Below are 26,886 nucleotides of genomic sequence, written 5' to 3'. Positions count from 1 at the left end.
TACTTTCTGTAAGGAATGTCTTGTCGTCGCAGACGTTGTGTTTCATGTGACAAATTTGCAGACGCCGGGAAAAAAAAAGTTAAGGCTTGGTAATGAACAGTTACAACACTGGGAGGACGAAAAACGGCCAAGTGCAATTACAAACATCGGCGTGGTGATCGCAGGAAATATCTTTGGTGGTAGCTGAGTGGGACAAGGGCGCCTGTACTCGGGGCTCTCAGGGAAAGTAGAAAACGCAGTGTTATCAGGTGTTTTTCTTGCAAGAAATAGAGTCAAAAAGTCTGTATTACACACGTCTTTAACACAGGTTCGGAACTTCAAATCTGTTTATGGCTACTTTACAAGCTCGCTAATCGTCTTCCAAAATATTAAAAGTACACCATACCTCCAGATTCAGCCGGCCCCCACGCCCTGTACAAACTGTCTCTCGTATGGGCGCCCTTGGAGTGAGAACAGACGCGTTTCGAATGGAATGGGAATAACATAAAACTCTTCTTTTTCTCTCTCTGTAACAAGTGTAATTAAAAACACAATTTCTCCCTACTCACTGACAAAATATCCGAACAGTGCCTTCTGTAACACACATAGTTCTACATTGACAGACGCGTAGTAGCGGCACTTTCAATAAATTACTCACGCCTACTAATTGCAGAAACGGATAGCCCTCAAATGAATTCGTTGTTGCATCACTACATTCACAGAAATGCCTCTTCCTTGTTTCCCATCGCTTCGTTACACACCAGACGTGTTGTGTTTACAAACAAAAAGCAATTTGGTTTTATCCTTACCTAATCTACTTCTAAGCAAAGATGGCTAGTTTACCAAATACCGCAAAATTAATCTGCATCTTCGAAATTAGCCCGCCGAAATGTTGCCATGAATGAAACTTTATTTTTTCTCTCTTATGCGTATAGAAAATATCTGCACAAATATTCGATCGAGCTTTCCACGCCCTACTCGGAAGGAGAAGCAAAAAGGAGTGTTACCTTTTAAGTGCCTTCTGTTACTCGGCGTCGAATGTCGAACGTGCCGATTGATGTTCGTTCTTGGAGTTCACGGCCGTCCTGTTTGTTCGTCGCGCACAACACTCACGACTGCATCCAGCTCTCTTAGAACATCTGACAGTGTGAGCTGTGGTCCTTCAGTTGCTCGGCGACAGACGACCGTGCGCGACAATGCTGCCGTATTTGCTAGCACTAAGGGCTCTGCTGGAAGGAGCGAAAGTAAAGTGTGGCTGCAAAAAGCACTCATTGCGCAGATCTCATTCGCGGTTTCAACAGCCGAGAAAGAGGGCTCGTTTGAGACGGAGAGGAGGGCCCGGAGGCGGCAGCCCGGACTTGGCCCGCCATCTTCCGGAGGGAACGGTAAATTAACCCCAGCAGCGGCCGGCGCCGCGAGCAGTGTGGCGCTGCTCGCACAAAATGCATCGTTTTTCTCGGCAGAGGAGCGTTGTTGCGACTGTCTGCCATCTAACTCGACAGCCAATAGCTCTTTTGTAAGGAGACAGGTACATGGACGGTCACCATTCTGTTCACCGACTGCGAAAACGTCGGGAGCTCTCGTTACATCTCGATGGCGCGAGGCACTACAAATTCTCGCCTGTGGCGCGACCAAAGCATACTTACCTGGCGTAGGGGATACCGTGATCATGAAGGCGGTTCCTCCGGGGTGAGGCTCTTCCATTGCACTTCGGTCGAGCTGACCCCCGCGATTACTCCAAATGTGAGTAACTCGGGCGCATAATTTTTGGTAGTCGGGACTTGCGTTCGCGCTGTCCCGGTGTTTATTTCAATTGCAAAAGCAGTATTCTGTGATAGCAGTCGGCAACCAGTGCGTCTGAGCTTTCGGCCACCAACGTGTGCTGCAAGGCACTGCCACACGCAGCAGCACTCGCGCTAGGCGCGTACCACACGTCTGCGTCGACCTGGCGTCAAACCCAGAGCCAGAGCACACTGTCTGTTCGATAAGCGCGGCGGACGCGCACCACTAGTAGCAGCGGCAGCCGCGAGATGGCACAAGCGGTCTAACTCTGGTACGACACCCCCATTAATGGTCGTACGGCGACTTTTGGCTTTCTCTGTCCATCAGGGGAATGCGCGCCAAACGCAATTGGACGGCGCGGCATTCCCTGAACGCACGGCGACCGCGGTGGCGCGAGCCGGCGTTCACGAGGCGTCGCCCAGCCGAACGCTGTGTCGCCTGTGGCCAGGTACATGAGGGGCGGGAAGCAAGCGTCTAGCGTAGCGTCTCAAGACTTGCAGACTTGCGGCACTTGACGAGCTTGCTGGGATGTGAAATGACGTGGCCAACTGTACCGAAAACGGGGAAGAGAAATTCTAGGCAACAGCAGCTTGTGCTAGCAGGCGGCCACGATGACAAGGGCCAGCGTTGCTTAAATTCGGTGATGGGACGAGAACCGCTGTAGGCTGTTTATTAGGCCACAACAGTGAGCGTTTACTTTCTGTAAGGAATGTCTTGTCGTCGCAGACGTTGTGTTTCATGTGACAAATTTGCAGACGCCGGGAAAAAAAAAGTTAAGGCTTGGTAATGAACAGTTACAACACTGGGAGGACGAAAAACGGCCAAGTGCAATTACAAACATCGGCGTGGTGATCGCAGGAAATATCTTTGGTGGTAGCTGAGTGGGACAAGGGCGCCTGTACTCGGGGCTCTCAGGGAAAGTAGAAAACGCAGTGTTATCAGGTGTTTTTCTTGCAAGAAATAGAGTCAAAAAGTCTGTATTACACACGTCTTTAACACAGGTTCGGAACTTCAAATCTGTTTATGGCTACTTTACAAGCTCGCTAATCGTCTTCCAAAATATTAAAAGTACACCATACCTCCAGATTCAGCCGGCCCCCACGCCCTGTACAAACTGTCTCTCGTATGGGCGCCCTTGGAGTGAGAACAGACGCGTTTCGAATGGAATGGGAATAACATAAAACTCTTCTTTTTCTCTCTCTGTAACAAGTGTAATTAAAAACACAATTTCTCCCTACTCACTGACAAAATATCCGAACAGTGCCTTCTGTAACACACATAGTTCTACATTGACAGACGCGTAGTAGCGGCACTTTCAATAAATTACTCACGCCTACTAATTGCAGAAACGGATAGCCCTCAAATGAATTCGTTGTTGCATCACTACATTCACAGAAATGCCTCTTCCTTGTTTCCCATCGCTTCGTTACACACCAGACGTGTTGTGTTTACAAACAAAAAGCAATTTGGTTTTATCCTTACCTAATCTACTTCTAAGCAAAGATGGCTAGTTTACCAAATACCGCAAAATTAATCTGCATCTTCGAAATTAGCCCGCCGAAATGTTGCCATGAATGAAACTTTATTTTTTCTCTCTTATGCGTATAGAAAATATCTGCACAAATATTCGATCGAGCTTTCCACGCCCTACTCGGAAGGAGAAGCAAAAAGGAGTGTTACCTTTTAAGTGCCTTCTGTTACTCGGCGTCGAATGTCGAACGTGCCGATTGATGTTCGTTCTTGGAGTTCACGGCCGTCCTGTTTGTTCGTCGCGCACAACACTCACGACTGCATCCAGCTCTCTTAGAACATCTGACAGTGTGAGCTGTGGTCCTTCAGTTGCTCGGCGACAGACGACCGTGCGCGACAATGCTGCCGTATTTGCTAGCACTAAGGGCTCTGCTGGAAGGAGCGAAAGTAAAGTGTGGCTGCAAAAAGCACTCATTGCGCAGATCTCATTCGCGGTTTCAACAGCCGAGAAAGAGGGCTCGTTTGAGACGGAGAGGAGGGCCCGGAGGCGGCAGCCCGGACTTGGCCCGCCATCTTCCGGATGGGAACGGTAAATTAACCCCAGCAGCGGCCGGCGCCGCGAGCAGTGTGGCGCTGCTCGCACAAAATGCATCGTTTTTCTCGGCAGAGGAGCGTTGTTGCGACTGTCTGCCATCTAACTCGACAGCCAATAGCTCTTTTGTAAGGAGACAGGTACATGGACGGTCACCATTCTGTTCACCGACTGCGAAAACGTCGGGAGCTCTCGTTACATCTCGATGGCGCGAGGCACTACAAATTCTCGCCTGTGGCGCGACCAAAGCATACTTACCTGGCGTAGGGGATACCGTGATCATGAAGGCGGTTCCTCCGGGGTGAGGCTCTTCCATTGCACTTCGGTCGAGCTGACCCCCGCGATTACTCCAAATGTGAGTAACTCGGGCGCATAATTTTTGGTAGTCGGGACTTGCGTTCGCGCTGTCCCGGTGTTTATTTCAATTGCAAAAGCAGTATTCTGTGATAGCAGTCGGCAACCAGTGCGTCTGAGCTTTCGGCCACCAACGTGTGCTGCAAGGCACTGCCACACGCAGCAGCACTCGCGCTAGGCGCGTACCACACGTCTGCGTCGACCTGGCGTCAAACCCAGAGCCAGAGCACACTGTCTGTTCGATAAGCGCGGCGGACGCGCACCACTAGTAGCAGCGGCAGCCGCGAGATGGCACAAGCGGTCTAACTCTGGTACGACACCCCCATTAATGGTCGTACGGCGACTTTTGGCTTTCTCTGTCCATCAGGGGAATGCGCGCCAAACGCAATTGGACGGCGCGGCATTCCCTGAACGCACGGCGACCGCGGTGGCGCGAGCCGGCGTTCACGAGGCGTCGCCCAGCCGAACGCTGTGTCGCCTGTGGCCAGGTACATGAGGGGCGGGAAGCAAGCGTCTAGCGTAGCGTCTCAAGACTTGCAGACTTGCGGCACTTGACGAGCTTGCTGGGATGTGAAATGACGTGGCCAACTGTACCGAAAACGGGGAAGAGAAATTCTAGGCAACAGCAGCTTGTGCTAGCAGGCGGCCACGATGACAAGGGCCAGCGTTGCTTAAATTCGGTGATGGGACGAGAACCGCTGTAGGCTGTTTATTAGGCCACAACAGTGAGCGTTTACTTTCTGTAAGGAATGTCTTGTCGTCGCAGACGTTGTGTTTCATGTGACAAATTTGCAGACGCCGGGAAAAAAAAAGTTAAGGCTTGGTAATGAACAGTTACAACACTGGGAGGACGAAAAACGGCCAAGTGCAATTACAAACATCGGCGTGGTGATCGCAGGAAATATCTTTGGTGGTAGCTGAGTGGGACAAGGGCGCCTGTACTCGGGGCTCTCAGGGAAAGTAGAAAACGCAGTGTTATCAGGTGTTTTTCTTGCAAGAAATAGAGTCAAAAAGTCTGTATTACACACGTCTTTAACACAGGTTCGGAACTTCAAATCTGTTTATGGCTACTTTACAAGCTCGCTAATCGTCTTCCAAAATATTAAAAGTACACCATACCTCCAGATTCAGCCGGCCCCCACGCCCTGTACAAACTGTCTCTCGTATGGGCGCCCTTGGAGTGAGAACAGACGCGTTTCGAATGGAATGGGAATAACATAAAACTCTTCTTTTTCTCTCTCTGTAACAAGTGTAATTAAAAACACAATTTCTCCCTACTCACTGACAAAATATCCGAACAGTGCCTTCTGTAACACACATAGTTCTACATTGACAGACGCGTAGTAGCGGCACTTTCAATAAATTACTCACGCCTACTAATTGCAGAAACGGATAGCCCTCAAATGAATTCGTTGTTGCATCACTACATTCACAGAAATGCCTCTTCCTTGTTTCCCATCGCTTCGTTACACACCAGACGTGTTGTGTTTACAAACAAAAAGCAATTTGGTTTTATCCTTACCTAATCTACTTCTAAGCAAAGATGGCTAGTTTACCAAATACCGCAAAATTAATCTGCATCTTCGAAATTAGCCCGCCGAAATGTTGCCATGAATGAAACTTTATTTTTTCTCTCTTATGCGTATAGAAAATATCTGCACAAATATTCGATCGAGCTTTCCACGCCCTACTCGGAAGGAGAAGCAAAAAGGAGTGTTACCTTTTAAGTGCCTTCTGTTACTCGGCGTCGAATGTCGAACGTGCCGATTGATGTTCGTTCTTGGAGTTCACGGCCGTCCTGTTTGTTCGTCGCGCACAACACTCACGACTGCATCCAGCTCTCTTAGAACATCTGACAGTGTGAGCTGTGGTCCTTCAGTTGCTCGGCGACAGACGACCGTGCGCGACAATGCTGCCGTATTTGCTAGCACTAAGGGCTCTGCTGGAAGGAGCGAAAGTAAAGTGTGGCTGCAAAAAGCACTCATTGCGCAGATCTCATTCGCGGTTTCAACAGCCGAGAAAGAGGGCTCGTTTGAGACGGAGAGGAGGGCCCGGAGGCGGCAGCCCGGACTTGGCCCGCCATCTTCCGGAGGGAACGGTAAATTAACCCCAGCAGCGGCCGGCGCCGCGAGCAGTGTGGCGCTGCTCGCACAAAATGCATCGTTTTTCTCGGCAGAGGAGCGTTGTTGCGACTGTCTGCCATCTAACTCGACAGCCAATAGCTCTTTTGTAAGGAGACAGGTACATGGACGGTCACCATTCTGTTCACCGACTGCGAAAACGTCGGGAGCTCTCGTTACATCTCGATGGCGCGAGGCACTACAAATTCTCGCCTGTGGCGCGACCAAAGCATACTTACCTGGCGTAGGGGATACCGTGATCATGAAGGCGGTTCCTCCGGGGTGAGGCTCTTCCATTGCACTTCGGTCGAGCTGACCCCCGCGATTACTCCAAATGTGAGTAACTCGGGCGCATAATTTTTGGTAGTCGGGACTTGCGTTCGCGCTGTCCCGGTGTTTATTTCAATTGCAAAAGCAGTATTCTGTGATAGCAGTCGGCAACCAGTGCGTCTGAGCTTTCGGCCACCAACGTGTGCTGCAAGGCACTGCCACACGCAGCAGCACTCGCGCTAGGCGCGTACCACACGTCTGCGTCGACCTGGCGTCAAACCCAGAGCCAGAGCACACTGTCTGTTCGATAAGCGCGGCGGACGCGCACCACTAGTAGCAGCGGCAGCCGCGAGATGGCACAAGCGGTCTAACTCTGGTACGACACCCCCATTAATGGTCGTACGGCGACTTTTGGCTTTCTCTGTCCATCAGGGGAATGCGCGCCAAACGCAATTGGACGGCGCGGCATTCCCTGAACGCACGGCGACCGCGGTGGCGCGAGCCGGCGTTCACGAGGCGTCGCCCAGCCGAACGCTGTGTCGCCTGTGGCCAGGTACATGAGGGGCGGGAAGCAAGCGTCTAGCGTAGCGTCTCAAGACTTGCAGACTTGCGGCACTTGACGAGCTTGCTGGGATGTGAAATGACGTGGCCAACTGTACCGAAAACGGGGAAGAGAAATTCTAGGCAACAGCAGCTTGTGCTAGCAGGCGGCCACGATGACAAGGGCCAGCGTTGCTTAAATTCGGTGATGGGACGAGAACCGCTGTAGGCTGTTTATTAGGCCACAACAGTGAGCGTTTACTTTCTGTAAGGAATGTCTTGTCGTCGCAGACGTTGTGTTTCATGTGACAAATTTGCAGACGCCGGGAAAAAAAAAGTTAAGGCTTGGTAATGAACAGTTACAACACTGGGAGGACGAAAAACGGCCAAGTGCAATTACAAACATCGGCGTGGTGATCGCAGGAAATATCTTTGGTGGTAGCTGAGTGGGACAAGGGCGCCTGTACTCGGGGCTCTCAGGGAAAGTAGAAAACGCAGTGTTATCAGGTGTTTTTCTTGCAAGAAATAGAGTCAAAAAGTCTGTATTACACACGTCTTTAACACAGGTTCGGAACTTCAAATCTGTTTATGGCTACTTTACAAGCTCGCTAATCGTCTTCCAAAATATTAAAAGTACACCATACCTCCAGATTCAGCCGGCCCCCACGCCCTGTACAAACTGTCTCTCGTATGGGCGCCCTTGGAGTGAGAACAGACGCGTTTCGAATGGAATGGGAATAACATAAAACTCTTCTTTTTCTCTCTCTGTAACAAGTGTAATTAAAAACACAATTTCTCCCTACTCACTGACAAAATATCCGAACAGTGCCTTCTGTAACACACATAGTTCTACATTGACAGACGCGTAGTAGCGGCACTTTCAATAAATTACTCACGCCTACTAATTGCAGAAACGGATAGCCCTCAAATGAATTCGTTGTTGCATCACTACATTCACAGAAATGCCTCTTCCTTGTTTCCCATCGCTTCGTTACACACCAGACGTGTTGTGTTTACAAACAAAAAGCAATTTGGTTTTATCCTTACCTAATCTACTTCTAAGCAAAGATGGCTAGTTTACCAAATACCGCAAAATTAATCTGCATCTTCGAAATTAGCCCGCCGAAATGTTGCCATGAATGAAACTTTATTTTTTCTCTCTTATGCGTATAGAAAATATCTGCACAAATATTCGATCGAGCTTTCCACGCCCTACTCGGAAGGAGAAGCAAAAAGGAGTGTTACCTTTTAAGTGCCTTCTGTTACTCGGCGTCGAATGTCGAACGTGCCGATTGATGTTCGTTCTTGGAGTTCACGGCCGTCCTGTTTGTTCGTCGCGCACAACACTCACGACTGCATCCAGCTCTCTTAGAACATCTGACAGTGTGAGCTGTGGTCCTTCAGTTGCTCGGCGACAGACGACCGTGCGCGACAATGCTGCCGTATTTGCTAGCACTAAGGGCTCTGCTGGAAGGAGCGAAAGTAAAGTGTGGCTGCAAAAAGCACTCATTGCGCAGATCTCATTCGCGGTTTCAACAGCCGAGAAAGAGGGCTCGTTTGAGACGGAGAGGAGGGCCCGGAGGCGGCAGCCCGGACTTGGCCCGCCATCTTCCGGAGGGAACGGTAAATTAACCCCAGCAGCGGCCGGCGCCGCGAGCAGTGTGGCGCTGCTCGCACAAAATGCATCGTTTTTCTCGGCAGAGGAGCGTTGTTGCGACTGTCTGCCATCTAACTCGACAGCCAATAGCTCTTTTGTAAGGAGACAGGTACATGGACGGTCACCATTCTGTTCACCGACTGCGAAAACGTCGGGAGCTCTCGTTACATCTCGATGGCGCGAGGCACTACAAATTCTCGCCTGTGGCGCGACCAAAGCATACTTACCTGGCGTAGGGGATACCGTGATCATGAAGGCGGTTCCTCCGGGGTGAGGCTCTTCCATTGCACTTCGGTCGAGCTGACCCCCGCGATTACTCCAAATGTGAGTAACTCGGGCGCATAATTTTTGGTAGTCGGGACTTGCGTTCGCGCTGTCCCGGTGTTTATTTCAATTGCAAAAGCAGTATTCTGTGATAGCAGTCGGCAACCAGTGCGTCTGAGCTTTCGGCCACCAACGTGTGCTGCAAGGCACTGCCACACGCAGCAGCACTCGCGCTAGGCGCGTACCACACGTCTGCGTCGACCTGGCGTCAAACCCAGAGCCAGAGCACACTGTCTGTTCGATAAGCGCGGCGGACGCGCACCACTAGTAGCAGCGGCAGCCGCGAGATGGCACAAGCGGTCTAACTCTGGTACGACACCCCCATTAATGGTCGTACGGCGACTTTTGGCTTTCTCTGTCCATCAGGGGAATGCGCGCCAAACGCAATTGGACGGCGCGGCATTCCCTGAACGCACGGCGACCGCGGTGGCGCGAGCCGGCGTTCACGAGGCGTCGCCCAGCCGAACGCTGTGTCGCCTGTGGCCAGGTACATGAGGGGCGGGAAGCAAGCGTCTAGCGTAGCGTCTCAAGACTTGCAGACTTGCGGCACTTGACGAGCTTGCTGGGATGTGAAATGACGTGGCCAACTGTACCGAAAACGGGGAAGAGAAATTCTAGGCAACAGCAGCTTGTGCTAGCAGGCGGCCACGATGACAAGGGCCAGCGTTGCTTAAATTCGGTGATGGGACGAGAACCGCTACCTCTCCGATATCCTTACCATCCCTGACGATCCCCAGTTCGATTATTCCCTCTTTCCTGATGTCCGTGATCGAACTGATACCTCTGTCCCCCCGCTTGCTCCTGGCTTCCAGTACTTGGACAACATCCCACACACAGAACTAAATACCCCCATCACCACTCAAGATATCATTGCTACACTTCGCCCTAAACGCAACACTGCTCCCGGTCACGATCGTGTTACTTACCGTCACCTCCGTGAAGCTCCTGCCTCCTTCCTCTCCACATTGGCCAGGCTCTACAATGTGGTCCTGTCCACCGGCTACTACCCCGACCTGTGGAAAACCTCCCGGATCCTGATGTTCCTCAAGCCCGACAAACCGCCTTCCGCTGTCTCCTCCTACCGTCCCATCAGCCTTACCTCGGTCTTCAGCAAGGTCCTGGAATCCATTCTTACCCGCCGCCTACACAAGCACCTTCACCAACACCGCCTCCTCCCCCCTACCCAATGTGGCTTTCGGCCGTCCTTCTCAGCCGATGACCTCCTCCTTCACCTCACTCACCTCCTCTCCGAACAACTCAATTCCCGTCGTTCCGCCATCTTCCTTTCCCTCGACCTCGAACGCGCATATGACCGTGTGTGGCATTCCGGTCTCCTTTTCAAGCTCCAAACCTTTGCTCTTCCTCTCAACTATGTCCGTCTGGTCGCTTCCTTCCTTTCCCACCGTCCTTCCTATGTCACCATCCACAACACTGATTCCTACACCTTCTACCCCTCCGCCGGTGTGCCCCAAGGTTCCGTCCTTTCCCCTCTTCTCTACCTCCTTTACACGGCAGACATGCCTCCACCTGCACCTCCCCTACACCTTCTCCAGTACGCCGATGACACTGCCTTCCTTGCCCTCGCTCCCACCCTGCAACGCTCCCAGCACCTTCTCCAATCCTATCTTGACCGGTTCACCACTTGGTGTAACCAGTGGTTGCTCAAGGTCAATCCTTCCAAGACCCAGGCGATCATTGTAGGCAAAACCACTCGTTCCTTCCGTCTCCTTGATTTCTATCTTACTATTTATGGCCGTCCCATCACCCTCACACCTACTCTCAAGTACCTTGGTGTCACCCTCGACCGTCGCCTCTCCTGGAACCCACATCTCCGGACGATCCAAGCCAAGGCACGCTCCCGCCTCCGCCTCCTTAAGCTCCTTTCTGGCCGTACATGGGGTCTGGACCCTTCCACCATCCTCTACACCTACAAGTCCCTCATCCGTCCTATCCTTTGCTATGCTCATCCCGCCTGGATCTCTGCCCCTCCTACCTTCTACAAGTCCATTCAGATCCTAGAACGCCATGCGCTCCGCCTCGCCTATCGCATCCGTCTCCCTTCCCCCACGCGGATCCTCTATGACCTGATTCCCTTCCCGCACCTCCTCCTTTTCCTCGAACGGTTACGGATCCTCTACACCTCCCGCAAGCTTGATCCTCCACACCCTCTTGTCTCTCCCATCCTCTCCCACCCCAACCCGCTGCCGCGCCTGCATTCCTATATCCCACCTGCTCTCCATCTTTACACCCTCCACACCCTCTCCCTCGGTGGCTTCCGTCAACTCCCCCTCCCTGATGATGCCCTCCTCCCCTCCATCTACCCCTCCTACCAACTTTGAGCCTTACCTTCCCTCTCCTCTCCTTTTCCTGTGGGCACCCTCTCTCCCTTCTCTCCCTCCCTCCCCTCCCCTTTCTCCTTGGGCTTCCACTCCCCCTACCCTCCCCCTTCTCCTCCATCCCTCTCCTCCACTGGCATCTTCCCCTCCCCCTCTCTCTCCTCTTCCCCACACCTTTTCCCCTTGGCAGGCCACGACTCTGCTGTCTTCCATCAGTTACTTTCATCGTCCTACGCCGAAGACCATCGCATGTGTTTGTGCCTCGACTCTCCTGCAGTGTGTTTGTGTTTCGTCGTTTGTGCTCCGCTGGTTCACGTGTGGCCATCTGCCATCTGCGTTTGTGCACCGTGTTTCTCCGTTTTTATCCATTGTACTACGCACGTGACCGACTCCGTTTTAACTCTGTTTTGTCTACTGTTTGTACCCCGCCGTCTTGATTGTTTTTATATCTCACTCATCTCTGTTCTGTGTATACTCTGAGGCCGAAGAGCGGCATACTTGGTCCGCTGCCGGCCTACCTGTTTGTCACAGGTATTAAAATCACAATAAAGGAAAAAAAAAAAAAAAAAAGAGAACCGCTGTAGGCTGTTTATTAGGCCACGACAGTGAGCGTTTACTTTCTGTAAGGAATGTCTTGTCGTCGCAGACGTTGTGTTTCATGTGACAAATTTGCAGACGCCGGGAAAAAAAAAGTTAAGGCTTGGTAATGAACAGTTACAACACTGGGAGGACGAAAAACGGCCAAGTGCAATTACAAACATCGGCGTGGTGATCGCAGGAAATATCTTTGGTGGTAGCTGAGTGGGACAAGGGCGCCTGTACTCGGGGCTCTCAGGGAAAGTAGAAAACGCAGTGTTATCAGGTGTTTTTCTTGCAAGAAATAGAGTCAAAAAGTCTGTATTACACACGTCTTTAACACAGGTTCGGAACTTCAAATCTGTTTATGGCTACTTTACAAGCTCGCTAATCGTCTTCCAAAATATTAAAAGTACACCATACCTCCAGATTCAGCCGGCCCCCACGCCCTGTACAAACTGTCTCTCGTATGGGCGCCCTTGGAGTGAGAACAGACGCGTTTCGAATGGAATGGGAATAACATAAAACTCTTCTTTTTCTCTCTCTGTAACAAGTGTAATTAAAAACACAATTTCTCCCTACTCACTGACAAAATATCCGAACAGTGCCTTCTGTAACACACATAGTTCTACATTGACAGACGCGTAGTAGCGGCACTTTCAATAAATTACTCACGCCTACTAATTGCAGAAACGGATAGCCCTCAAATGAATTCGTTGTTGCATCACTACATTCACAGAAATGCCTCTTCCTTGTTTCCCATCGCTTCGTTACACACCAGACGTGTTGTGTTTACAAACAAAAAGCAATTTGGTTTTATCCTTACCTAATCTACTTCTAAGCAAAGATGGCTAGTTTACCAAATACCGCAAAATTAATCTGCATCTTCGAAATTAGCCCGCCGAAATGTTGCCATGAATGAAACTTTATTTTTTCTCTCTTATGCGTATAGAAAATATCTGCACAAATATTCGATCGAGCTTTCCACGCCCTACTCGGAAGGAGAAGCAAAAAGGAGTGTTACCTTTTAAGTGCCTTCTGTTACTCGGCGTCGAATGTCGAACGTGCCGATTGATGTTCGTTCTTGGAGTTCACGGCCGTCCTGTTTGTTCGTCGCGCACAACACTCACGACTGCATCCAGCTCTCTTAGAACATCTGACAGTGTGAGCTGTGGTCCTTCAGTTGCTCGGCGACAGACGACCGTGCGCGACAATGCTGCCGTATTTGCTAGCACTAAGGGCTCTGCTGGAAGGAGCGAAAGTAAAGTGTGGCTGCAAAAAGCACTCATTGCGCAGATCTCATTCGCGGTTTCAACAGCCGAGAAAGAGGGCTCGTTTGAGACGGAGAGGAGGGCCCGGAGGCGGCAGCCCGGACTTGGCCCGCCATCTTCCGGAGGGAACGGTAAATTAACCCCAGCAGCGGCCGGCGCCGCGAGCAGTGTGGCGCTGCTCGCACAAAATGCATCGTTTTTCTCGGCAGAGGAGCGTTGTTGCGACTGTCTGCCATCTAACTCGACAGCCAATAGCTCTTTTGTAAGGAGACAGGTACATGGACGGTCACCATTCTGTTCACCGACTGCGAAAACGTCGGGAGCTCTCGTTACATCTCGATGGCGCGAGGCACTACAAATTCTCGCCTGTGGCGCGACCAAAGCATTCTTCGGCGGACCTCGGAAGAGTTCCGCCCTTCGATACCTTGCAGAGTACTGCTACGTATCGAAGTGTTAGGGCTTCGCAGAAGTCGCAGTCGCAGTCGCAGTCGCAGTCGCAGTCGCAGTTCCGGAACCGCCAGCAGCAGCAGCAGCAGCAGCAGCAGTTTCCAGTGCCGCCAGTTTTGCAGTAGCAGTCGTCGCCGGACCCAGCCGCAGCTTCCGGACCCAGCCGCCGCCGCCGCCGCCGCCGCCGCAGCTTCCGGCCCCCGCCGCCGCCGCCGCCGCCGCCGCCGCCTGCAGCTTCCGGCCCCCGCCGCCGCCGCCGCCGCCGCCGCCGCCGCCAGGACCCAGTGCTTCGTCTTCCTCTCCTGCTTTCGTTGTCGTCGCTATTCTCGTCTTCGTCTTTGCCTTCATCCTTTCGCTCCTCGACGTCTCTCATCTGTCATCTGTAATCTGTTCCTGACTTTGTCCCTTGTCTGTCCCCATTCTTCTTTTCTGTGTTTCCAGTTTTCCTTACTGCCATCATGACCACCCCCACCACCACCGCCACTACCACCGCCATCGTCTATACGACGCCCTCCCTCGCTGCCACTACTCTTACTTGGTGTGCTCAGTCGCCCCCGTCCTACTATATCCCGCCCCTCCTCACCCTTCCCACCCCAGCTCCCTTTGTCGCCCCATCCCCTGCTCCCTCTCCCCAAGCCTCCACACACGACCCCTTTCCCCCACTCCCCCACACCACTCATGCGGCCCCTGCCAGGGTTGTGTCTCGTCGGGCTACGACCCATGCCGCACCATCGCCGGCGCCAGCACCACCACCTGCAGCAGCGCCACAACCAGCAGCAGCACCAACAGCAGCACCAACAGCAGCACCAGCACCAGCACCGACACCGGGACCTGCCGCTTCCCGTCATCTCCCCGTCACTCCTGTGCCCCACGCCTCCTCCCATCCTGTCCCCGCTGTTAAGCGTCCCAGTGGCACCCCCGCCTCCTCTGCACCCAAGAAGTCCCAGCATCTTCCCCCTCCCCCACCCCTAGATGCCATGGATGTCTCCCCTCCAGCCCCCTCTACTTCCTCTTCTAACTCCCCCTCCTACAAGTATCTCCTCTCCCGTCCTGATCCCTCTCTCCTGGAGGCCCGCAACCTGACCTTGCTCCTCCGCCAATACTTCCCTGCAGCCCCCATCTCCCTTCTTACCCCCCGTAGGGACTCTGTCTTGATCACCTCCCCAAGCCCTACCCTACACTCCGACATCCTCTCCCGAATTCCTCTCACCCGATTTGGACCTAATGCCTCCCTTGCCCCTGCTCCTTCCCCTTCCTCCCCCCGTCAACCCCAACCCCCACGTCGCCCGCCGACCCTCACCGCCGTGATCACTCGGCTTAGCCCGACGATCACGGAGGAGGAGGTGCTGGCGGAGTTGAAGGCCCACCCGTACCTGGAGGTGCGAGCTGTTCGCCGCATTTTCAACTCTGCGGGCCCCACTCGCCTTATGCGAGTTTTCTCCGAACACGCTCCCTCCATCGACCATCTCCTTAAGGAGGGTGCCCTCCTCTTCCACCGCCGGTATAAGGTTGACCCCTCCCGCTCCCCACCACAATCCATTCGCTGCCAGAGGTGTCTGCGTTATAACGCACACCCAACATCAGAGTGCCGCGAGGCCCCAGTCTGCCCGCATTGTAAGCAAGCGCACTTCCTCCGGCAGTGCCCCAACCTTCAGTCTCCTCCCTCCTGCAATACCTGCAACCTCCAACACCCTACCTACTCCCAGAAATGCAAGGCTCGACCTCCTCCATCCGCTCCTGAACTCACTGTTCCTCTCCGCCCTTTGGATGACCCCACCCCTCCTGGCAATTCCCTCCGTCCTCCCCCCACCGCAGAGGACATCATCAGGTTCGTCACAATAGTGCTCCAGAACGTCCATCCCTTTCAGCGTCCCCACACCCTCCACCAGATTTCCCTCGCTGCCCGTTCCGTGTTCCACCTCAACACCTACGCCACCTATTCCCACAACCAGGCCCATTTCACCTTCTCCCGTCTCGACACCCTCGTTTAAATTCCCATTATGGCACGACAGCACCGTATCCTGTTCAATAACATCCGCTCCCTTCCCACCAACAAGCACCTCCTTATGCATACCCTTACGATCCACCGTGTGAATGCCTTCCTTCTGAACGAAACCTTTCTTCAGCCCCACCACACCGTCCACACCTCGCCCTACCTCCTTCACCGGTCTGACAATCCACTCCAGATAGCGCGTGGCGGAGTTGCCATTGGCCACCACCGCCAGATCCCTGTCCGGCTCCAACCCCTCCTTCCTGACCCCACAGAACACTTGATCCTTAGTCTCTTCTTCCCCGGCCTTACCCTTACCTGTGCCACCATCTATGTCCGCCCCGCTGCACCTATTCCTTTCGACTTCCTTTCCCACATCGACCGTACCTTCTCCTCCTACGTGATCGCCGCCGACCTTAACATCCATAGTCGTTCTGCCGCCCAGTTACGGCGGTGGCATCGGTTCCTTGCCACCCTCCACGGCGACGTCCTTCCAATTCCCCAACACACCCGCCCTGAATCCAATACCACTCCCGATGTCGTCCTAGCCTCCCCCACCCTGCTTGGCCGCATAGCGGTGGACGTCCTTGATCCCATTGGCAGTGACCATCTCCCTGTCCTCCTCACTGTATCAGACGGTCGTCGCCCCCGTCCCGACCCGCGCCATGACCCTCCCCCGAAATATGTCCATGACTACTCCCGTGCCAACTGGAATGCCTACCGGGACTCCCTTGCTCTCCAGGTCGATAGCCACCCCCTCACCTACCACCAACCTGATGACGTTACCCGTGCTGCCTCCTTTCTCCAGCAGACCTTGTCTGAGGCCGTGGAGGCCCACGTCCCTACCATTGCCATCCATCCGCACCGCCCCACCTTACCCCCACAGGCCGTCCTTCTCCTGCGTGAATCCCGCCGGCTCTACCGTGCCTTCCTTCACACACGTGACCAGGACACACTACGACGCCACCGGCAACTACAGCGACACATCAGGAACTTACTCACGGCAAAGAAACGCCGGGACTGGCGACAGACATGCACCCGTCTTAATGCCACCTTACCTATCAACTCGTCCAAGTACTGGTCAGCCTTCCGCCGCCTTACCGGATCTAAACCCTCTCCCTACTACCCTCTCCTTCATGATGACCACCCCTTCCCTGATGCCCTTAGTAAGGCCAACCATTTCGCCTCCTACCTCTCCGATATCCTTACCATCCCTGACGATCCCCAGTTCGATTATTCCCTCTTTCCTGATGTCCGTGATCGAACTGATACCTCTGTCCCCCCGCTTGCTCCTGGCTTCCAGTACTTGGACAACATCACTCACACAGAACTAAATACCCCAATCACCACTCAAGATATCATTGCTACACTTCGCCCTAAACGCAACACTGCTCCCGGTCACGATCGTGTTACTTACCGTCACCTCCGTGAAGCTCCTGCCTCCTTCCTCTCCACATTGGCCAGGCTCTACAATGTGGTCCTGTCCACCGGCTACTACCCCGACCTGTGGAAAACCTCCCGGATCCTGATGTTCCTCAAGCCCGACAAACCGCCTTCCGCTGTCTCCTCCTACCGTCCCATCAGCCTTACCTCGGTCTTCAGCAAGGTCCTGGAATCCATTCTTACCCGCCGCCTACACAAGCACCTTCACCAACACCGCCTCCTCCCCCCTACCCAATGTGGCTTTCGGCCGTCCTTCTCAGCCGATGACCTCCTCCTTCACCTCACTCACCTCCTCTCCGAACAACTCAATTCCCGTCGTTCCGCCATCTTCCTTTCCCTCGACCTCGAACGCGCATATGACCGTGTGTGGCATTCCGGTCTCCTTTTCAAGCTCCAAACCTTTGCTCTTCCTCTCAACTATGTCCGTCTGGTCGCTTCCTTCCTTTCCCACCGTCCTTCCTATGTCACCATCCACAACACTGATTCCTACACCTTCTACCCCTCCGCCGGTGTGCCCCAAGGTTCCGTCCTTTCCCCTCTTCTCTACCTCCTTTACACGGCAGACATGCCTCCACCTGCACCTCCCCTACACCTTCTCCAGTACGCCGATGACACTGCCTTCCTTGCCCTCGCTCCCACCCTGCAACGCTCCCAGCACCTTCTCCAATCCTATCTTGACCGGTTCACCACTTGGTGTAACCAGTGGTTGCTCAAGGCCAATCCTTCCAAGACCCAGGCGATCATTGTAGGCAAAACCACTCGTTCCTTCCGTCTCCTTGATTTCTATCTTACTATTTATGGCCGTCCCATCACCCTCACACCTACTCTCAAGTACCTTGGTGTCACCCTCGACCGTCGCCTCTCCTGGAACCCACATCTCCGGACGATCCAAGCCAAGGCACGCTCCCGCCTCCGCCTCCTTAAGCTCCTTTCTGGCCGTACATGGGGTCTGGACCCTTCCACCATCCTCTACACCTACAAGTCCCTCATCCGTCCTATCCTTTGCTATGCTCATCCCGCCTGGATCTCTGCCCCTCCTACCTTCTACAAGTCCATTCAGATCCTAGAACGCCATGCGCTCCGCCTCGCCTATCGCATCCGTCTCCCTTCCCCCACGCGGATCCTCTATGACCTGATTCCCTTCCCGCACCTCCTCCTTTTCCTCGAACGGTTACGGATCCTCTACACCTCCCGCAAGCTTGATCCTCCACACCCTCTTGTCTCTCCCATCCTCTCCCACCCCAACCCGCTGCCGCGCCTGCATTCCTATATCCCACCTGCTCTCCATCTTTACACCCTCCACACCCTCTCCCTCGGTGGCTTCCGTCAACTCCCCCTCCCTGATGATGCCCTCCTCCCCTCCATCTACCCCTCCTACCAACTTTGAGCCTTACCTTCCCTCTCCTCTCCTTTTCCTGTGGGCACCCTCTCTCCCTTCTCTCCCTCCCTCCCCTCCCCTTTCTCCTTGGGCTTCCACTCCCCCTACCCTCCCCCTTCTCCTCCATCCCTCTCCTCCACTGGCATCTTCCCCTCCCCCTCTCTCTCCTCTTCCCCACACCTTTTCCCCTTGGCAGGCCACGACTCTGCTGTCTTCCATCAGTTACTTTCATCGTCCTACGCCGAAGACCATCGCATGTGTTTGTGCCTCGATTCTCCTGCAGTGTGTTTGTGTTTCGTCGTTTGTGCTCCGCTGGTTCACGTGTGGCCATCTGCCATCTGCGTTTGTGCACCGTGTTTCTCCGCTTTTATCCATTGTGCTACGCACGTGACCGACTCCGTTTTAACTCTGTTTTGTCTACTGTTTGTACCCCGCCGTCTTGATTGTTTTTATATCTCACTCATCTCTGTTCTGTGTATACTCTGAGGCCGAAGAGCGGCATACTTGGTCCGCTGCCGGCCTACCTGTTTGTCACAGGTATTAAAATCACAATAAAGGAAAAAAAAAAAAAAAAAAAAAAAAAAAAAAAAAAGCGACCAAAGCATACTTACCTGGCGTAGGGGATACCGTGATCATGAAGGCGGTTCCTCCGGGGTGAGGCTCTTCCATTGCACTTCGGTCGAGCTGACCCCCGCGATTACTCCAAATGTGAGTAACTCGGGCGCATAATTTTTGGTAGTCGGGACTTGCGTTCGCGCTGTCCCGGTGTTTATTTCAATTGCAAAAGCAGTATTCTGTGATAGCAGTCGGCAACCAGTGCGTCTGAGCTTTCGGCCACCAACGTGTGCTGCAAGGCACTGCCACACGCAGCAGCACTCGCGCTAGGCGCGTACCACACGTCTGCGTCGACCTGGCGTCAAACCCAGAGCCAGAGCACACTGTCTGTTCGATAAGCGCGGCGGACGCGCACCACTAGTAGCAGCGGCAGCCGCGAGATGGCACAAGCGGTCTAACTCTGGTACGACACCCCCATTAATGGTCGTACGGCGACTTTTGGCTTTCTCTGTCCATCAGGGGAATGCGCGCCAAACGCAATTGGACGGCGCGGCATTCCCTGAACGCACGGCGACCGCGGTGGCGCGAGCCGGCGTTCACGAGGCGTCGCCCAGCCGAACGCTGTGTCGCCTGTGGCCAGGTACATGAGGGGCGGGAAGCAAGCGTCTAGCGTAGCGTCTCAAGACTTGCAGACTTGCGGCACTTGACGAGCTTGCTGGGATGTGAAATGACGTGGCCAACTGTACCGAAAACGGGGAAGAGAAATTCTAGGCAACAGCAGCTTGTGCTAGCAGGCGGCCACGATGACAAGGGCCAGCGTTGCTTAAATTCGGTGATGGGACGAGAACCGCTGTAGGCTGTTTATTAGGCCACAACAGTGAGCGTTTACTTTCTGTAAGGAATGTCTTGTCGTCGCAGACGTTGTGTTTCATGTGACAAATTTGCAGACGCCGGGAAAAAAAAAGTTAAGGCTTGGTAATGAACAGTTACAACACTGGGAGGACGAAAAACGGCCAAGTGCAATTACAAACATCGGCGTGGTGATCGCAGGAAATATCTTTGGTGGTAGCTGAGTGGGACAAGGGCGCCTGTACTCGGGGCTCTCAGGGAAAGTAGAAAACGCAGTGTTATCAGGTGTTTTTCTTGCAAGAAATAGAGTCAAAAAGTCTGTATTACACACGTCTTTAACACAGGTTCGGAACTTCAAATCTGTTTATGGCTACTTTACAAGCTCGCTAATCGTCTTCCAAAATATTAAAAGTACACCATACCTCCAGATTCAGCCGGCCCCCACGCCCTGTACAAACTGTCTCTCGTATGGGCGCCCTTGGAGTGAGAACAGACGCGTTTCGAATGGAATGGGAATAACATAAAACTCTTCTTTTTCTCTCTCTGTAACAAGTGTAATTAAAAACACAATTTCTCCCTACTCACTGACAAAATATCCGAACAGTGCCTTCTGTAACACACATAGTTCTACATTGACAGACGCGTAGTAGCGGCACTTTCAATAAATTACTCACGCCTACTAATTGCAGAAACGGATAGCCCTCAAATGAATTCGTTGTTGCATCACTACATTCACAGAAATGCCTCTTCCTTGTTTCCCATCGCTTCGTTACACACCAGACGTGTTGTGTTTACAAACAAAAAGCAATTTGGTTTTATCCTTACCTAATCTACTTCTAAGCAAAGATGGCTAGTTTACCAAATACCGCAAAATTAATCTGCATCTTCGAAATTAGCCCGCCGAAATGTTGCCATGAATGAAACTTTATTTTTTCTCTCTTATGCGTATAGAAAATATCTGCACAAATATTCGATCGAGCTTTCCACGCCCTACTCGGAAGGAGAAGCAAAAAGGAGTGTTACCTTTTAAGTGCCTTCTGTTACTCGGCGTCGAATGTCGAACGTGCCGATTGATGTTCGTTCTTGGAGTTCACGGCCGTCCTGTTTGTTCGTCGCGCACAACACTCACGACTGCATCCAGCTCTCTTAGAACATCTGACAGTGTGAGCTGTGGTCCTTCAGTTGCTCGGCGACAGACGACCGTGCGCGACAATGCTGCCGTATTTGCTAGCACTAAGGGCTCTGCTGGAAGGAGCGAAAGTAAAGTGTGGCTGCAAAAAGCACTCATTGCGCAGATCTCATTCGCGGTTTCAACAGCCGAGAAAGAGGGCTCGTTTGAGACGGAGAGGAGGGCCCGGAGGCGGCAGCCCGGACTTGGCCCGCCATCTTCCGGAGGGAACGGTAAATTAACCCCAGCAGCGGCCGGCGCCGCGAGCAGTGTGGCGCTGCTCGCACAAAATGCATCGTTTTTCTCGGCAGAGGAGCGTTGTTGCGACTGTCTGCCATCTAACTCGACAGCCAATAGCTCTTTTGTAAGGAGACAGGTACATGGACGGTCACCATTCTGTTCACCGACTGCGAAAACGTCGGGAGCTCTCGTTACATCTCGATGGCGCGAGGCACTACAAATTCTCGCCTGTGGCGCGACCAAAGCATACTTACCTGGCGTAGGGGATACCGTGATCATGAAGGCGGTTCCTCCGGGGTGAGGCTCTTCCATTGCACTTCGGTCGAGCTGACCCCCGCGATTACTCCAAATGTGAGTAACTCGGGCGCATAATTTTTGGTAGTCGGGACTTGCGTTCGCGCTGTCCCGGTGTTTATTTCAATTGCAAAAGCAGTATTCTGTGATAGCAGTCGGCAACCAGTGCGTCTGAGCTTTCGGCCACCAACGTGTGCTGCAAGGCACTGCCACACGCAGCAGCACTCGCGCTAGGCGCGTACCACACGTCTGCGTCGACCTGGCGTCAAACCCAGAGCCAGAGCACACTGTCTGTTCGATAAGCGCGGCGGACGCGCACCACTAGTAGCAGCGGCAGCCGCGAGATGGCACAAGCGGTCTAACTCTGGTACGACACCCCCATTAATGGTCGTACGGCGACTTTTGGCTTTCTCTGTCCATCAGGGGAATGCGCGCCAAACGCAATTGGACGGCGCGGCATTCCCTGAACGCACGGCGACCGCGGTGGCGCGAGCCGGCGTTCACGAGGCGTCGCCCAGCCGAACGCTGTGTCGCCTGTGGCCAGGTACATGAGGGGCGGGAAGCAAGCGTCTAGCGTAGCGTCTCAAGACTTGCAGACTTGCGGCACTTGACGAGCTTGCTGGGATGTGAAATGACGTGGCCAACTGTACCGAAAACGGGGAAGAGAAATTCTAGGCAACAGCAGCTTGTGCTAGCAGGCGGCCACGATGACAAGGGCCAGCGTTGCTTAAATTCGGTGATGGGACGAGAACCGCTGTAGGCTGTTTATTAGGCCACGACAGTGAGCGTTTACTTTCTGTAAGGAATGTCTTGTCGTCGCAGACGTTGTGTTTCATGTGACAAATTTGCAGACGCCGGGAAAAAAAAAGTTAAGGCTTGGTAATGAACAGTTACAACACTGGGAGGACGAAAAACGGCCAAGTGCAATTACAAACATCGGCGTGGTGATCGCAGGAAATATCTTTGGTGGTAGCTGAGTGGGACAAGGGCGCCTGTACTCGGGGCTCTCAGGGAAAGTAGAAAACGCAGTGTTATCAGGTGTTTTTCTTGCAAGAAATAGAGTCAAAAAGTCTGTATTACACACGTCTTTAACACAGGTTCGGAACTTCAAATCTGTTTATGGCTACTTTACAAGCTCGCTAATCGTCTTCCAAAATATTAAAAGTACACCATACCTCCAGATTCAGCCGGCCCCCACGCCCTGTACAAACTGTCTCTCGTATGGGCGCCCTTGGAGTGAGAACAGACGCGTTTCGAATGGAATGGGAATAACATAAAACTCTTCTTTTTCTCTCTCTGTAACAAGTGTAATTAAAAACACAATTTCTCCCTACTCACTGACAAAATATCCGAACAGTGCCTTCTGTAACACACATAGTTCTACATTGACAGACGCGTAGTAGCGGCACTTTCAATAAATTACTCACGCCTACTAATTGCAGAAACGGATAGCCCTCAAATGAATTCGTTGTTGCATCACTACATTCACAGAAATGCCTCTTCCTTGTTTCCCATCGCTTCGTTACACACCAGACGTGTTGTGTTTACAAACAAAAAGCAATTTGGTTTTATCCTTACCTAATCTACTTCTAAGCAAAGATGGCTAGTTTACCAAATACCGCAAAATTAATCTGCATCTTCGAAATTAGCCCGCCGAAATGTTGCCATGAATGAAACTTTATTTTTTCTCTCTTATGCGTATAGAAAATATCTGCACAAATATTCGATCGAGCTTTCCACGCCCTACTCGGAAGGAGAAGCAAAAAGGAGTGTTACCTTTTAAGTGCCTTCTGTTACTCGGCGTCGAATGTCGAACGTGCCGATTGATGTTCGTTCTTGGAGTTCACGGCCGTCCTGTTTGTTCGTCGCGCACAACACTCACGACTGCATCCAGCTCTCTTAGAACATCTGACAGTGTGAGCTGTGGTCCTTCAGTTGCTCGGCGACAGACGACCGTGCGCGACAATGCTGCCGTATTTGCTAGCACTAAGGGCTCTGCTGGAAGGAGCGAAAGTAAAGTGTGGCTGCAAAAAGCACTCATTGCGCAGATCTCATTCGCGGTTTCAACAGCCGAGAAAGAGGGCTCGTTTGAGACGGAGAGGAGGGCCCGGAGGCGGCAGCCCGGACTTGGCCCGCCATCTTCCGGAGGGAACGGTAAATTAACCCCAGCAGCGGCCGGCGCCGCGAGCAGTGTGGCGCTGCTCGCACAAAATGCATCGTTTTTCTCGGCAGAGGAGCGTTGTTGCGACTGTCTGCCATCTAACTCGACAGCCAATAGCTCTTTTGTAAGGAGACAGGTACATGGACGGTCACCATTCTGTTCACCGACTGCGAAAACGTCGGGAGCTCTCGTTACATCTCGATGGCGCGAGGCACTACAAATTCTCGCCTGTGGCGCGACCAAAGCATACTTACCTGGCGTAGGGGATACCGTGATCATGAAGGCGGTTCCTCCGGGGTGAGGCTCTTCCATTGCACTTCGGTCGAGCTGACCCCCGCGATTACTCCAAATGTGAGTAACTCGGGCGCATAATTTTTGGTAGTCGGGACTTGCGTTCGCGCTGTCCCGGTGTTTATTTCAATTGCAAAAGCAGTATTCTGTGATAGCAGTCGGCAACCAGTGCGTCTGAGCTTTCGGCCACCAACGTGTGCTGCAAGGCACTGCCACACGCAGCAGCACTCGCGCTAGGCGCGTACCACACGTCTGCGTCGACCTGGCGTCAAACCCAGAGCCAGAGCACACTGTCTGTTCGATAAGCGCGGCGGACGCGCACCACTAGTAGCAGCGGCAGCCGCGAGATGGCACAAGCGGTCTAACTCTGGTACGACACCCCCATTAATGGTCGTACGGCGACTTTTGGCTTTCTCTGTCCATCAGGGGAATGCGCGCCAAACGCAATTGGACGGCGCGGCATTCCCTGAACGCACGGCGACCGCGGTGGCGCGAGCCGGCGTTCACGAGGCGTCGCCCAGCCGAACGCTGTGTCGCCTGTGGCCAGGTACATGAGGGGCGGGAAGCAAGCGTCTAGCGTAGCGTCTCAAGACTTGCAGACTTGCGGCACTTGACGAGCTTGCTGGGATGTGAAATGACGTGGCCAACTGTACCGAAAACGGGGAAGAGAAATTCTAGGCAACAGCAGCTTGTGCTAGCAGGCGGCCACGATGACAAGGGCCAGCGTTGCTTAAATTCGGTGATGGGACGAGAACCGCTGTAGGCTGTTTATTAGGCCACGACAGTGAGCGTTTACTTTCTGTAAGGAATGTCTTGTCGTCGCAGACGTTGTGTTTCATGTGACAAATTTGCAGACGCCGGGAAAAAAAAAGTTAAGGCTTGGTAATGAACAGTTACAACACTGGGAGGACGAAAAACGGCCAAGTGCAATTACAAACATCGGCGTGGTGATCGCAGGAAATATCTTTGGTGGTAGCTGAGTGGGACAAGGGCGCCTGTACTCGGGGCTCTCAGGGAAAGTAGAAAACGCAGTGTTATCAGGTGTTTTTCTTGCAAGAAATAGAGTCAAAAAGTCTGTATTACACACGTCTTTAACACAGGTTCGGAACTTCAAATCTGTTTATGGCTACTTTACAAGCTCGCTAATCGTCTTCCAAAATATTAAAAGTACACCATACCTCCAGATTCAGCCGGCCCCCACGCCCTGTACAAACTGTCTCTCGTATGGGCGCCCTTGGAGTGAGAACAGACGCGTTTCGAATGGAATGGGAATAACATAAAACTCTTCTTTTTCTCTCTCTGTAACAAGTGTAATTAAAAACACAATTTCTCCCTACTCACTGACAAAATATCCGAACAGTGCCTTCTGTAACACACATAGTTCTACATTGACAGACGCGTAGTAGCGGCACTTTCAATAAATTACTCACGCCTACTAATTGCAGAAACGGATAGCCCTCAAATGAATTCGTTGTTGCATCACTACATTCACAGAAATGCCTCTTCCTTGTTTCCCATCGCTTCGTTACACACCAGACGTGTTGTGTTTACAAACAAAAAGCAATTTGGTTTTATCCTTACCTAATCTACTTCTAAGCAAAGATGGCTAGTTTACCAAATACCGCAAAATTAATCTGCATCTTCGAAATTAGCCCGCCGAAATGTTGCCATGAATGAAACTTTATTTTTTCTCTCTTATGCGTATAGAAAATATCTGCACAAATATTCGATCGAGCTTTCCACGCCCTACTCGGAAGGAGAAGCAAAAAGGAGTGTTACCTTTTAAGTGCCTTCTGTTACTCGGCGTCGAATGTCGAACGTGCCGATTGATGTTCGTTCTTGGAGTTCACGGCCGTCCTGTTTGTTCGTCGCGCACAACACTCACGACTGCATCCAGCTCTCTTAGAACATCTGACAGTGTGAGCTGTGGTCCTTCAGTTGCTCGGCGACAGACGACCGTGCGCGACAATGCTGCCGTATTTGCTAGCACTAAGGGCTCTGCTGGAAGGAGCGAAAGTAAAGTGTGGCTGCAAAAAGCACTCATTGCGCAGATCTCATTCGCGGTTTCAACAGCCGAGAAAGAGGGCTCGTTTGAGACGGAGAGGAGGGCCCGGAGGCGGCAGCCCGGACTTGGCCCGCCATCTTCCGGAGGGAACGGTAAATTAACCCCAGCAGCGGCCGGCGCCGCGAGCAGTGTGGCGCTGCTCGCACAAAATGCATCGTTTTTCTCGGCAGAGGAGCGTTGTTGCGACTGTCTGCCATCTAACTCGACAGCCAATAGCTCTTTTGTAAGGAGACAGGTACATGGACGGTCACCATTCTGTTCACCGACTGCGAAAACGTCGGGAGCTCTCGTTACATCTCGATGGCGCGAGGCACTACAAATTCTCGCCTGTGGCGCGACCAAAGCATACTTACCTGGCGTAGGGGATACCGTGATCATGAAGGCGGTTCCTCCGGGGTGAGGCTCTTCCATTGCACTTCGGTCGAGCTGACCCCCGCGATTACTCCAAATGTGAGTAACTCGGGCGCATAATTTTTGGTAGTCGGGACTTGCGTTCGCGCTGTCCCGGTGTTTATTTCAATTGCAAAAGCAGTATTCTGTGATAGCAGTCGGCAACCAGTGCGTCTGAGCTTTCGGCCACCAACGTGTGCTGCAAGGCACTGCCACACGCAGCAGCACTCGCGCTAGGCGCGTACCACACGTCTGCGTCGACCTGGCGTCAAACCCAGAGCCAGAGCACACTGTCTGTTCGATAAGCGCGGCGGACGCGCACCACTAGTAGCAGCGGCAGCCGC

The 26,886-nt window shown here is 52.8% G+C and overlaps 8 non-coding genes across 8 annotated transcripts; all 8 read left to right on the top strand.

Moving 5' to 3' along the window:
* Positions 1–1,617: 1,617 nt before the first annotated feature.
* Positions 1,618–1,780, top strand: LOC126331459 (U1 spliceosomal RNA). The gene has a single exon (XR_007563261.1). It is a non-coding gene; the product is annotated as a U1 spliceosomal RNA (small nuclear RNA).
* A 2,293-nt stretch (positions 1,781–4,073) lies between these two features.
* LOC126331458 (U1 spliceosomal RNA) lies at positions 4,074–4,236 on the top strand. The gene has a single exon (XR_007563260.1). It is a non-coding gene; the product is annotated as a U1 spliceosomal RNA (small nuclear RNA).
* A 2,292-nt stretch (positions 4,237–6,528) lies between these two features.
* LOC126331457 (U1 spliceosomal RNA) lies at positions 6,529–6,691 on the top strand. Its single transcript, XR_007563259.1, has one exon. It is a non-coding gene; the product is annotated as a U1 spliceosomal RNA (small nuclear RNA).
* A 2,292-nt stretch (positions 6,692–8,983) lies between these two features.
* Positions 8,984–9,146, top strand: LOC126331477 (U1 spliceosomal RNA). The gene has a single exon (XR_007563277.1). It is a non-coding gene; the product is annotated as a U1 spliceosomal RNA (small nuclear RNA).
* Positions 9,147–19,132: 9,986 nt separating this feature from the next.
* Positions 19,133–19,295, top strand: LOC126331475 (U1 spliceosomal RNA). Its single transcript, XR_007563276.1, has one exon. It is a non-coding gene; the product is annotated as a U1 spliceosomal RNA (small nuclear RNA).
* Positions 19,296–21,587: 2,292 nt separating this feature from the next.
* On the top strand, positions 21,588–21,750 carry LOC126331474 (U1 spliceosomal RNA). Its single transcript, XR_007563275.1, has one exon. It is a non-coding gene; the product is annotated as a U1 spliceosomal RNA (small nuclear RNA).
* Positions 21,751–24,042: 2,292 nt separating this feature from the next.
* Positions 24,043–24,205, top strand: LOC126331468 (U1 spliceosomal RNA). The gene has a single exon (XR_007563269.1). It is a non-coding gene; the product is annotated as a U1 spliceosomal RNA (small nuclear RNA).
* Positions 24,206–26,497: 2,292 nt separating this feature from the next.
* On the top strand, positions 26,498–26,660 carry LOC126331456 (U1 spliceosomal RNA). Its single transcript, XR_007563258.1, has one exon. It is a non-coding gene; the product is annotated as a U1 spliceosomal RNA (small nuclear RNA).
* Positions 26,661–26,886: the final 226 nt, after the last annotated feature.

Source organism: Schistocerca gregaria, unplaced genomic scaffold, assembly GCF_023897955.1.
Source record: "Schistocerca gregaria isolate iqSchGreg1 unplaced genomic scaffold, iqSchGreg1.2 ptg001373l, whole genome shotgun sequence".
Taxonomy (NCBI): domain Eukaryota; kingdom Metazoa; phylum Arthropoda; class Insecta; order Orthoptera; family Acrididae; genus Schistocerca; species Schistocerca gregaria.
This window is presented reverse-complemented; position numbering and strand designations above follow the sequence as displayed.